Genomic DNA, 13,307 nt, shown 5'->3' on the forward strand with positions numbered 1-13,307 from the left:
CCCTCCCCTTCAGCATGTCTAAAGGGCAACTCATCAAGAATAATCATCTCTGCTAAGGCTTGTCGACAAGCCTCAACACTAAATGCAATAAACACAAGTCCCCCACTACCACTACCACTTCCTCCCTCCACCTTCCAACCTAGAGTCATCTAAGATTTATCCTTCTTCTTAAACGGACATTTCTTACATTAGTGCTCAATGTGATACTTCATGTTTTTCGTACCATTGGTCTTCGTATCACATGCATACGAAGCACCACAATAATTATATGCAGCCCTAGGTTTACTTGGATCACCTTTTTGTGACCTTTTTGTAAAGTGATCCCAAACAAAAGACCTAACTCTACCTCTTTGTGACCCACCAACTGATTGATCACTTACAGTGGGTGGGGGTGGCCCGGGTGGGGGTGGGGGTGGAGGTGGAGGCATGTTTGGTCTTGACTCTTGCACATCACTTGTAGAAGACTCCATCTATAAAATGGAGTCGGGACAAACAAGACAAAAAGATAAAAGAATAAAAGAATTAGAAAACAAGTATTAATATATAGTGTTAAAGACTTGTAAATTCATGGATCTCATATTCTCAACTATATAATATATATGAGCATATATATGTAACACATATATATATATATATATGAGTGCTATTCTTCTACAAAGTAATTTTTCTCAGATTCTGAACTATATATATAATATATATTAGCATATATAACTTATGTATATATATATATATGTGAGTCAACAAGTTCTACAAATTAATGCATCTCAAATTATCAAGTTCTCAACTATATATAATATATATATATATGAGTTATATTTTTCTACAAATTATATGCATCACAGATTCACAACTCATATATATATATATATATATATACATATATACATACATAAATAATTTCCAACAAAGCCTAAAATGCAAGACAGCAAGAGTGCCAAATTTTCTACAAATTATATGCATCTCAGATTCTCAACTTATATATATATATATATATATATATATATATTACATACATGATACATATATTGATATATATGCTCATCTCAGATTCTAAATTTCCAAGAAATCAATAAGGCTAAAATGCAAGAGAGCCAAAAATCACACAATTGACAATACTATCAGTCTACCATTGTGCTTCGACCAACAAAACAAAATTTTGCTTCAACCAAAAAAAAAAAAAAATCGGAATCCCTGACCCGTAAGTAACCCTAAAATCACTTTTTTGCCACACATAACACAAGTTCACAACAAGTTCACAAATCATAACTAGAGTCAAGAGTCACCGTCTCACAAAACCAAAATCGGCGTCCGGCGCCGATAAATACCAAAATCAACACAGTCAAGACTCAACAATCAACATACACGAAGATTAAATGCACGAAGATTAAATACCAGAGAGAGAGAGAGAGAGTACCAAAATCTCGACCGAGGGAGGCGACCGAGGGGCTGGAGGAGGGTGGATGCGAGTCGCGATGGCTAGGGTTTTTCCGAATCGCACAAAGCCAAAATCGCCTTTCGGGGGAGAGGGGGGGCGAACTGAGGAACTGGGAAGTGGGGGGGAGGGGGGGAAAACTAATGTTGAAACAGCGCCGTTTGGATTGAAATTGGACCCAAACGGTGGCGTTTCAACAAACGGTTTATTAAAAAAAAACTGAGTTGCGTGAAACGACGCCGTTTCACGCAACTCAGTTTCAAAATCATGCCCCTCCTGGACTTAAACGGTGCCGTTTAGGTCCTATTTTATACTAAACGGCGCCGTTTTGGCTTCTTGGCAGTGGGCAGTGGGCAGTGGGCACTTGGCAGATGAGTTATACAGTATACTCACTGAGTCACTGACTTATACATTAATTTTAATAATACATTAATAATTTAATACTATAGACTTATAGTGATTAGTTATTAACTTATTATCAATCATGATTAATATAAGTGATTAGTATTTTTTTTTTTAATACCATAGGTCCATATTAGAGTCTATTAGTATACTAATACTATATGGACTTATAGTGTGTGTGTGTATATAATATATATATATATATATATATATTAATGATATAGTGATACTAATACTATATATTATTTAATAATATATTAATACTATTGACTTATAGTGATTAGTTATTATCAATCATGATTAATATAAGTTATAACTATATAATAGATTAATAGTATTAGTACTAGACTATTAGTATATTTTTTTTAATACCATATTAGAGTCTATTAGTATACTAATACTATATATTATATAATAATACATTAATACTATAGACTTATAGTGATTAATTATTATCAATCATGATTAATATAAGTTATAACTATATAATAGATTAATAGTATTAGTATTGGACTATTAGTATATTTTTTTTTAATACCATAGGTCCATATTAGAGTCTATTAGTATACTAATACTATATAGACTTATAGTGTGTGTATATAATATATATATATATATTAATGATATAGTGATACTAATACTATATATTATATAATAATACATTAATACTATAGACTTATAGTGATTAGTCATTATCAATCATGATTAATATAACTATATAATAGATTAATAGTATTAGTACTAGACTATTAGTATTTTTTTTTAATACCATATTAGAGTCTATTAGTATACTAATACTATATATTATATCATAATACATTAATACTATAGACTTATAGTGATTAATTATTATCAATCATGATTAATATAAGTTATAACTATATAATAGATTAATAGTATTAGTATTGGACTATTAGTATATTTTTTTTTAATACCGTATTAGAGTCTATTAGTATACTAATACTATAGACTTATAGTGATTAGTTATTATCAATCATGATTAATATAAGTTATAACTATATAATAGATTAATAGTATTAGTACTAGACTATTAGTAATATAGTATAGCTATATGTTAGTAATATATTAATATTAGTTATAGTGATTTAGTATAAGTTATAACTATATTACTATAACTATAAGTCTATAACTATTAACTATTGTCTTAGACTCTTACTCTATGTTAGACTATTACTAATTTACTAATATACTATTAGTATATATTTTTTTTAATACCATATTAGAGTCTAGAAGTAGAGTCTAGACTATTAATATAATACTTGTATTAGTATAAATATTAATAATTTAGTATTACTATAAAATTATAAATATTACTATTAGTATAAAATTATAAATATTAGTATTAGTTAATAATTACTTAATGATGAATTAGTGATATGATTAGGTTAATTAGTCAAATGAAAATTATATACTTAATATATATAAATTATTAAATTATATATATTTAATTCGGTCCGGTCCGGTCCGAAAAACCACCGGACCGAATTCATTCGGTCCTTTAAATTTTGGACCGGATCGGACCGGAACCACTCCCGATCCGGTCTGTTTTTCCGATCCGAACCGTCCGATTTTCACCCCTACACATAGGTGATGTCCTAACTATTAATGTTGTGATAGTGGGCATGTTGTTTGAAAAAGTTCCCGTTCGATGGATTAGCACCAGCCCATAGTGTCCATATGTTATTTGAAGTAGTACTGGTCTGCACAGCCCATAGTATTTGGGCCAGCACATGGTTCTTTTGGACCATGATCACAAGGTGCTATTGGTATGGTATATTATAGCTAGCTGCACATGATGGAGTAGTACTCTAGCTTGTAGCTAGATCTCAAAGTTCTTATATTTCTTAATTACTAATATGATATTATTGTTTGGTGGGTTTAATACTGCCCAAAATACACAAAATAATTCTGAGTGAAATACACAAAAAACAGCCCAAAATACTACAAGAAGTTGGAGTAGAACTACTATCATGGGAAGTAGTACTACACAAAATACTACCATTATGGAGTAGTACTACTACTGCATAATAATTATGTTAAAACCAAGAGAAAACACTGGAGCTGTATTTTATCAGTGTGGAGCTTGGGACCTAAATAAGGCAGTAGAACATAGAGTACAGCAAGGCTATTATTTTACATCTCTTCTTGTGTCATTAGTGTACTGAGTCTCTCAAGGCATGCACATGCGGAAGTTGATATATATATATATATATATATATATATATATATATATATATATATATATATATATATATATATATATATATATATATATATATAACATTTATTAGTTTATCTCAAACAGGACTCGCTAACCCAAGTCTACGGCTTGGTACTTCTTTTCTACCCTATACATCTATTCTCACCTTTCTTTCTGCCTAGTCTTGTTGATCGATCTGGAGGATCACTGTCTGATTCAATTTCTTATTTCTTTATCAAATTTTGTTGTGCTGACCATTGATAGCCACTGTTTTAAGGAGACCCATAGAAGAGATGTCATCCAACTAAGTTGCACTTAAACACAATTGTTTTTTAGTGACGGTTGAGAAATTGTGACAGTCCATAGACCGTCACTAAAAGGCATTTTCTGTGACAGTTTCTGAAAACCGTCACTAAAGATAGAATGAGATTTTTTTACGTTCCAACATATGGGAAATATACGTTCGAACGTCACATATATGTTCGAACGTTCTGTCTGTTTACGTTGGAATGTAAAATGTTTTGGGGCAACCGTTCGCACGTTATTAATTAACGTTCGAACGTAAAAAGTTTCCGCCAATGTTCGAACCGTTCGAACGTTCATTGTAAATTTAAATTAAATGACTTTAATTTAAAAATTATGTGGTTTTTATTGTGCATAATTTGTGAACAAGTCTAAAAAATTGAATTGTATATATTTATATATACACAATTTGTAAAATGTAGTAAACAACAGTCAGATGATAACGTTATCCGCAAAAGTCGAACTCCGTACCTCCTCAGTCAAGGTATCAACCTTGTCGTTGAGGATAGTTAAACGATGGGTGAGTTCGGCAACAGACGCCGATATAGCCTCGAGCGATCGATCGATCTTATGATCGATATGCGCAGTCAGCGGTGAGATGACCGTATCAACCCAAGCAGGCCGCACATCTCCTGCAGATGTGCTCGACGTATGATGACTACTACTCCCGACATGACCTGGCTCAAGCTACGTCTTAGGAACTAGATCCTCTACAGGGGGTGGCTGACGTCCCCTCGCCTGTCCAATGCTACGTCGATGCGTGGTCATGTCGAGGGGGCTCATCTGATCTTTGACCCACTCCTCTGCCTGGGTCGGCACTCCCCGTGCAAGTAATAGTCGGCTGATGAGGACACCGTATGTGAGATTATCCGTGGAGACGATGCTCGCCTCGTAACGGATCCTCTCAAAGATGTGCAGTGGCAAATCTATAGGATCTCCACGTGCCACTCGTATCAAAAATTGTGCCCGAAGCCGACTAAATGTGGTTTTATGAGCCACGGGATCGACATTTGTTGCAACAATAAGGTGCAACATGCGAAAAAAATGCAGCAGATGGTTCTGTTGAATGCGTTCTTCCGCTCGATCTGCATGCGGTCCCTCCCGGTGAGAATGTAGAAATCCTCATCTCGGTCATCATCCCGAGCCTCGACGCCAGTATCCTCAGCCTCTGACTGGCCTGCATCTCTGGCTGATGCTGACTCAAATGTCTGGCCAGTAGATGATGTAGAAGTGCCTACATCCTCAAGGGGTGTTGAGTGTGCAAATGTCTCAACTCTTCGACGAATCCCAATGTGCTCGCCGATGACATCTGGTGATACCTCAATGGAAACACTGCGTACAGTCACGGTGTGAGAGGATGCATCATAAGGCATGTCACACATCCCCATATAAAATTCTTGAACCATTGAGGGTTACACCTTCCCCCTCAATATGCAAATATTTCCCCAGTCTCTACTGAGGAAAACATCTCTCAGGTTCGTGTGCTGCCAATAGAGTTCGTCGAACTCATTAATTAGGACCTCTCGCTCTACCATAACAGTACGAGCTCCGATACGGGCAGTGTCTGACGTGGCTCCTTCCCTCCCTCGTTTCCTAGTATGCAGTGGAAGAGCCATATCCTGAAAATAGAAAAGGAAAAAAAATTATTTACATTAATGCATTTTTTTGTATTAATTTGAAGCTGCTCTGCATTAACGTTCGAACATTTTGTCTTTCACGTTCGAACGGTAAAGATAAACGTTCGAACGTTAGTTTATACGTTCGCACGATCAATAATGTAAATAAATTGATGTTCGAATGTAAAACATAGACGTTCGAACATAAACAGTAAATAAATATTGGCTGAAGTACGTTCGGACGTTTATGTTTTACGTTCAAACGTATTTGTTTTACATGTGAACGTAAATACGAACATCCGAACGTCGAAGCATGAATAACGTAGAAAATCACTACGTTCGGACGTTATAATTAAACGTCCGACCGTATGTGATTTACGTTCGAAAGAAAAATATTAACATTCGGACGTATGTCGTTTAATAATATTTAGAGTATACATTAAACGTTTATGAAAATTGATGAATAAAACGTCTGAATGTAAGAAGGTTACGTTCGAACGTCTCGGTGAAACGTTCGAATATTACGACGCAGAGCTGAGTCGACTCAGCCATTATTAAAATCTCGAAAATTTCTCTACAAGGTTCTAAATGCCGAAATGTCATCGTAGAAATGAAGTATACACTTCAAGAAACATTTCTACGGTGACTATTCGGCCAATGACTGGCCGTGGTGGCCGGAAAATGAAGTTGAATATCCGGCCACCACTTATCCGATTTTAAATAAAACTCAATCCAAATCTCAATAAAATATATGTTATTTGAATAAAAGATGAATGCCTACCTTTTTGTGACGGTTGTGGCGGAGTTGACGGCGGCGGTGACGGAGGCATGGCGGCGTGCAACGTAACGGACGTTTGTTGATGAATAGTTTTGGAAATGTCATTTTGACGTTCGGTTTTGGCCTTATATACACAAAACGTTCGAACGTAATAGTAATTACGTTCGAACGTTTGTCAATTTAATTTCAAAAATAATATCTATAATATATTATATTATAAATGTTTATGTATTATATTAAGATGTTATATAATATTATTGACAATTAAGTCAAATTGGTTTAACGTTCGTGAGTACTTGTTATACTTATAAAGTTTAGCAATATGTTTATACATGTTGTTGTGATTTTATGCTTACTCTTGAAATAATTGTGATTATTGTTTGTAAATTTTGTGAATAGTTTATGAGTTTATAGTGTTTATTGATGAATTAATATGTGTATAAATATTGTTGTAAGAATATTGTGCTCGAATTCTGTGATATGGATTTAATACATAAATATTCTTTATTATATACATTTATGTTCTCATTTAAAGTATTATGCTATCATACTATACAATGTAGTATATAGTTATAGATATATACAATGTAATATATATATTATATTATAAGTTAGTATATAAGTTAGAATTTAATAAGTAACAATTTAATATATATCCTTAAGATTTATATATATAGTATAGTTTATATATTATATACACTTATGTTCTCATTTAAAGTATTATGCTATCATACTATACAATGTAGTATATAGTTATAGATATATACAATGTAATATATATATTATATTATAAGTTAGTATATAAGTTAGAATTTAATAAGTAACAATTTAATATATATCCTTAAGATTTATATATATAGTATAGTTTATATATTATATACACTTATGTTCTCATTTAAAGTATTATGCTATCATACTATACAATGTAGTATATAGTTATAGATATATACAATGTAATATATATATATATATTATAAGTTAGTATATAAGTTAGAATTTAATAAGTAACAATTTAATATATATCCTTAAGATTTATATATATAGTATAGTTTATATATTATATACACTTATGTTCTCATTTAAAGTATTATGCTATCATACTATACAATGTAGTATATAGTTATAGATATATACAATGTAATATATATATTATATTATAAGTTAGTATATAAGTTAGAATTTAATATGTAACAATTTAACAATTTAATATATATCCTTAAGATTTATATATATAGTATAGTTTATATATTATATACACTTATGTTCTCATTTAAAGTATTATGCTATCATACTATACAATGTAGTATATAGTTATAGATATATACAATGTAATATATATATATATTATATTATAAGTTAGTATATAAGTTAAAATTTAATAAGTAACAATTTAATATATATCCTTAAGATTTATATATATAGTATAGTTTATATATTATATACACTTATGTTCTCAATTAAAGTATTATGCTATCATACTATACAATGTAGTATATAGTTATAGATATATACAATGTAATATATATATTATATTATAAGTTAGTATATAAGTTAGAATTTAATAAATAACAATTTAATATATATCCTTAAGAGTTATATATATATGGTATAGTTTATATATTATATACATGATTTATGTTCTCATTTAATAAGTATAGTAGGAATAGTACGTTCGAACCTTTCAAGTTAACGTTCGAACGTTAAACCAAGAGCGGGAAATTTCCCGCTCGATTAAGGTATCTGCGTGATTATTCAGACATTCGGACGTTTATACTATACGTTCGAACGTTAATTAATGAAAATCACCAGAAAATTATGTACATCCGAACGTCAAATCTGTTAACGTCCGAACGTTAGTTAAATTAGTGCGGGAAATTTCCCGCTTAAATATGGCAACACTTTGATGAAATGTACATTTGGACGTCTTAGTTAGACGTTCGAACGTTCATCTGAAAATCTTAGAACGTTCGAATGAAAAATTGTGCTACATTCGAACATAGGGAAGGAAAGTGCGGGAACTTTCCCGCTACATTTTATATTACATCAGAAGAAGGTTACGTTCGAACGTGTATTTTAAACGTCCGAACGTTCTGGGCGGGAAAATTTTAAAATATAACGTTTGGACGTACAACTTAAACGTTCGAACGTATGAACTTATATATTAGAACATAATCAGTACGCGCACGGGAGAAACAGATAATTTCTTCTTCTCCCGTGCGCGCAACAGAGAGTGAGAGAGTTAGAAATTCCTTATGGCCCGAGGCTCTGCAGGAGAGAGAGAGAGAGAGAGAGAGAGAGAGTTGAGTTAGAGAGTGAGAGAGAGTTGAGTCTTGGTAAGAAAAAATTTTAATTTATTGTCCTTTTATGAATTTTATGATATTTATATTGTGCTTTTGTTATAGAATATTTCTAATAAATTAGTATTGTATTTTTTTGAAGGATTGGTTATTTTGGGAAGTTGGAAGATTTTGATTTGTAAGAGGCTAGAACATTGTGAGTGCTAGGTATATTTCTAAACTTTATCAATATGTTGTTACATGTGATTTTATGCTTGCTCTTGAAATAATGTGATTATTGTTTGTATAGTTTGTAAATAGTTTGTGAATTATTGTAAAGTTTGTTGTGATATGGAATATCTTAATACATGTAGCATATTATTTTGTGAATATGTTAATACATGCTCGTGACATATTATTTTGTGAATATATTGTGTGTTATTGTGTATAATGTGATTATTGTTTGTATAGTTTGTAAATAGTTTTTGAATTATTGTAAAGTTTGTTGTGATATGGAATATGTTAATACATGTGGCATATTATTTTGTGAATATGTTAATACATGTGACAATATATTATGTGAATATATTGTGTGTTATTGTGAATATATTGTGATATGAACTTGAGCAATTTAAATAATTATTTGTGAATGATGTTTAAATATGTTTACATTGTTACAAATATATTGTCCTTAAACTTTGTTAGTACATGTTTTGTGAATAATAATTATAATTATAATTATAATTATAATAATTAAAATTATATAATAACTTTTAAAATTATATATATCAATTATAATCTCTAAATTTTAGTCTAATTGCTTGACTGTCATAACTAAAATGTGATAATATAATTTGAAATTAAGTAATAACAAATAAAAGTAACTATTTAAATAATTATAATAATTAAAATTATAGTATAACTTTTGAAATTAAGTATAACAATTAAAATTATACTTTAAGAATGATGATCTTGTACACAACGAGGGAATATTATCTTGAATAAATGTTAGAATTTTAATTTAATTGCTTGATTATCATAGTCTCTCCGGCCTTGAGAGTTGTCAAGGTCGGACAGTTTGTGACGGTTAAGTAATTAGACTAAAATTTAAACATTTTTTTAAGATAATTCTCCCTCGTTATGTACAAGACACGAAACTTAGGGTCACATAATCTTACATCTCTCTTTAATTTAACAATATAACACTACTTGAAGGTGACATTGTTAATGTAAACAACATGGAGACATTGTTAGTATGATTTTTTGCTAGATGCGTGTGACATTGCATAGATACCCTTAGACCCGTTTGGGAATCAGTGTACATTTATGTGTCCACTGATTCCTGAATTGTCCAGTGTGGACAGTTTGAGATTATATTATCTGTATTGTACATTTTTGTTACTCGCTACTTTCCACGTTTAATATGAAGTTTCGGTGTCTTCTTCTACTGTTCTTCGGGTATACTGTTCGTAGGGTTACAATCTCTATATTTGAACATGTATACTTGAAGAACTATGGGGAGGTGCTGCCGAAATTTCTACTAACATAGAAATTAGTAGAGTGACGAGATTTGTGTAATATGGAGAATATAATCTCGAATTAGATAGGACCAACTACCTGAAAAAAGAAGCAATGAGAATTGGAGTATGACATACATGTGGTATTTTCAATATACGTGTTATTAATATATAGATGTTTTTAGAAATGGACAAAAATTGGATGCATCTGGACGATAGACTTGGAAAGGATTACGTACCCTATGCACGTGGAGTAAGAACCTTCATTGATTTTACACGGGCCTCTGCTGATAGTCATGGTTACATTAAGTGTCCATGTCGAGGGTGTAAAAATTTGTGTACGATAGGATTGGATGAAGTAGAGCGTCATATATTTGTGAACGGTATGAATCTCAGGTATACGCGGTGGGTACTGCATGGTGAGCCGTATGAAGGGTCAGCATATGTATTGGTCGATCATCAGGATTATCTGCGACACATGGATGATGATTATGAGCATGATGAGATGGAGGAGATGTTGGGTGACATTGGAGATGGGATGTTTATGGATGAGGTTAACGACAATGCCTCAAGTGGTGGAGTAGGGACTGATTGTGAAAATTTTCCTTCACTGTGGGAAGATGCAAAGCGCGAGCTTTACCCAGGTTGTACAAAACATTCCAAAATGTCGTTTATTGTGCGGTTGTTTCACATTAAATCATTGTGTGGGATGTCGACGAAAGCAATAAACATGGTATTTGACTTATTTAACGAGGTGCTTCCCGAAGGATCTGCATTGCCCAAGAACTTTTATGAAGCGAAACAGTTGAGAAAGGGATTAGGATTTGAGTATAAGTCTATACATGCATGCAAGAATGATTGTGTATTGTTCTGGAAGGAGAACGAGGAGAAACAAACATGTCCTGTATGTGGAGAGTAGAGGTGGAAAGGTAAGAAAAACGTGCCGGTTAAGGTGTTGCGATATTTTTCCTTAAAACCTAGGTTGCAAAGACTATATATGTATAAGAAAACAGCTAATGATATGAGGTGGCACGAGGAGAAAAGAGTTAAGAATGACGCATATATGAGGCATCCAGCTAATTCACTTGCGTGGCAATCTTTCGATAATCAGTATCCAGAGTTTGGGATAGAAGCTCGGAACGTGCGCCTGGGACTCACAACCGATGGATTCAACCTTTTTGGGAATATGAGTACAAGTTATAGCACTTGGCCCGTGGTATTGATTCCGTACAATCTTCCACCATGGAGGTGCATGAAGGCTCCAAAAGTGCTGATGAAGATAGTGGAGAGATAACTTGGCGAGTCGTACAAAAATTTATTCCTCGAAATATATATGAAGCAGGAACGAGTGCAGATTACGAGAATAGTGGAGAAGAAGATGACACTCCGATTGTTGAGGCATACCAGGAAGATGGAGAGGGTATTAACTTGTTTGTTGACCTCGGTGCACTCGAGTTGCTCCCCTTGTGTAGAGATGATGTTCCACCCGTCCATCTCGACCCGTCTGTATTAAATGATCATTTAATTCAAGTAAGTGAGGAGGAAGAAGAAGAAGACGAATCAGAATCCGGGCAGGAGGTGGATAAGGATGATGAAGAAGAGGTGCATGATGATGATGAAGATGTTATTGATGGAGATTCTGAAACAAGCATGGAGAATTCATCTGAAAATGAAGAATAAAGTACTAAATATTTTATTCATATAACTAAGTGACTATAAAATATCTTCAATTTTCATAATTTCTTCTAATTAATTGTCTTTGATATAATTAATTATTTTCAAGAATGCTGCCAAAACGAGCACGAAGAAATGTGCCTCCGCCAAGTCCAAGTCCTGAATCCATTGAGGGCTCTCCACTCGAGGAATCCTTTCCTGAAGATCAATCTAACACAGAAGAGAACAACAGCCAGTCGACACCTACCAGTAAGGAAATATTGTCGTTGATAATTATATATATAGTTAACACTTTTTTCTCAATAACTATATAATTTTAATTATAGTATATCTATTATCATGTAGTTGATGCATCTGCACGTCGCGGTCGTGGCTATACACGTGGAATCTCTCTTGAAAAAAATAGAAGACACGGTAAACTAAAGGTTACAATTCCTGATAATTCTACTGGAGGAGTGGATGATAGTGCAGCAGCGCTTTCCTCCTATATTGGCACAGCAGTTCGAGCTTATGCTCCATTTTAAGTGCGCTCATGGCGAGATGTTCCGAATGAGATTAAAGAGCACATTCGAAGTCGTGTGCTAGTGAGTTTACTTTTCAGTACATTTTTTTCACCTAGATTAATATATTATATTTTTGACCTGATTCCTTTGTTAGGATGAATTCGACCTTGACTTTGGCCGTAGCGAGGATTTGAGAACCGTGAATGAGTTGATGGCTACACTATTCTGACGTCACAAAGGACAATGTCATGACCACTTCAAGAAGTTTGAGATGTTGGAAGAGGCTGCGCAGTCTCCTTTTCAGCAGATGAAGTTAGATGATTGGAGAAAGTGTTGTGATCTTTTCGCATCTCCAGATTATCAGGTATTTTATATTTATATCTTTTAATTATTTACATTCATATTCGTTCTATATATTATATGCATGTGTACATATTACAATTAATATTTTTAATATATTTTATAGCACTTGAGTTCTACAAATGCACATAATACATCCGCTCTGACTATCCATCATCGTGCCGGTTCAAGGTCATTCCACCGTCTTACTGAAAAAATGGTAATTAAAAAATTATAGAATTCATT

This window comes from Juglans regia, chromosome 8 (assembly GCF_001411555.2).
Source record: "Juglans regia cultivar Chandler chromosome 8, Walnut 2.0, whole genome shotgun sequence".
Taxonomy (NCBI): Eukaryota; Viridiplantae; Streptophyta; class Magnoliopsida; order Fagales; family Juglandaceae; genus Juglans; species Juglans regia.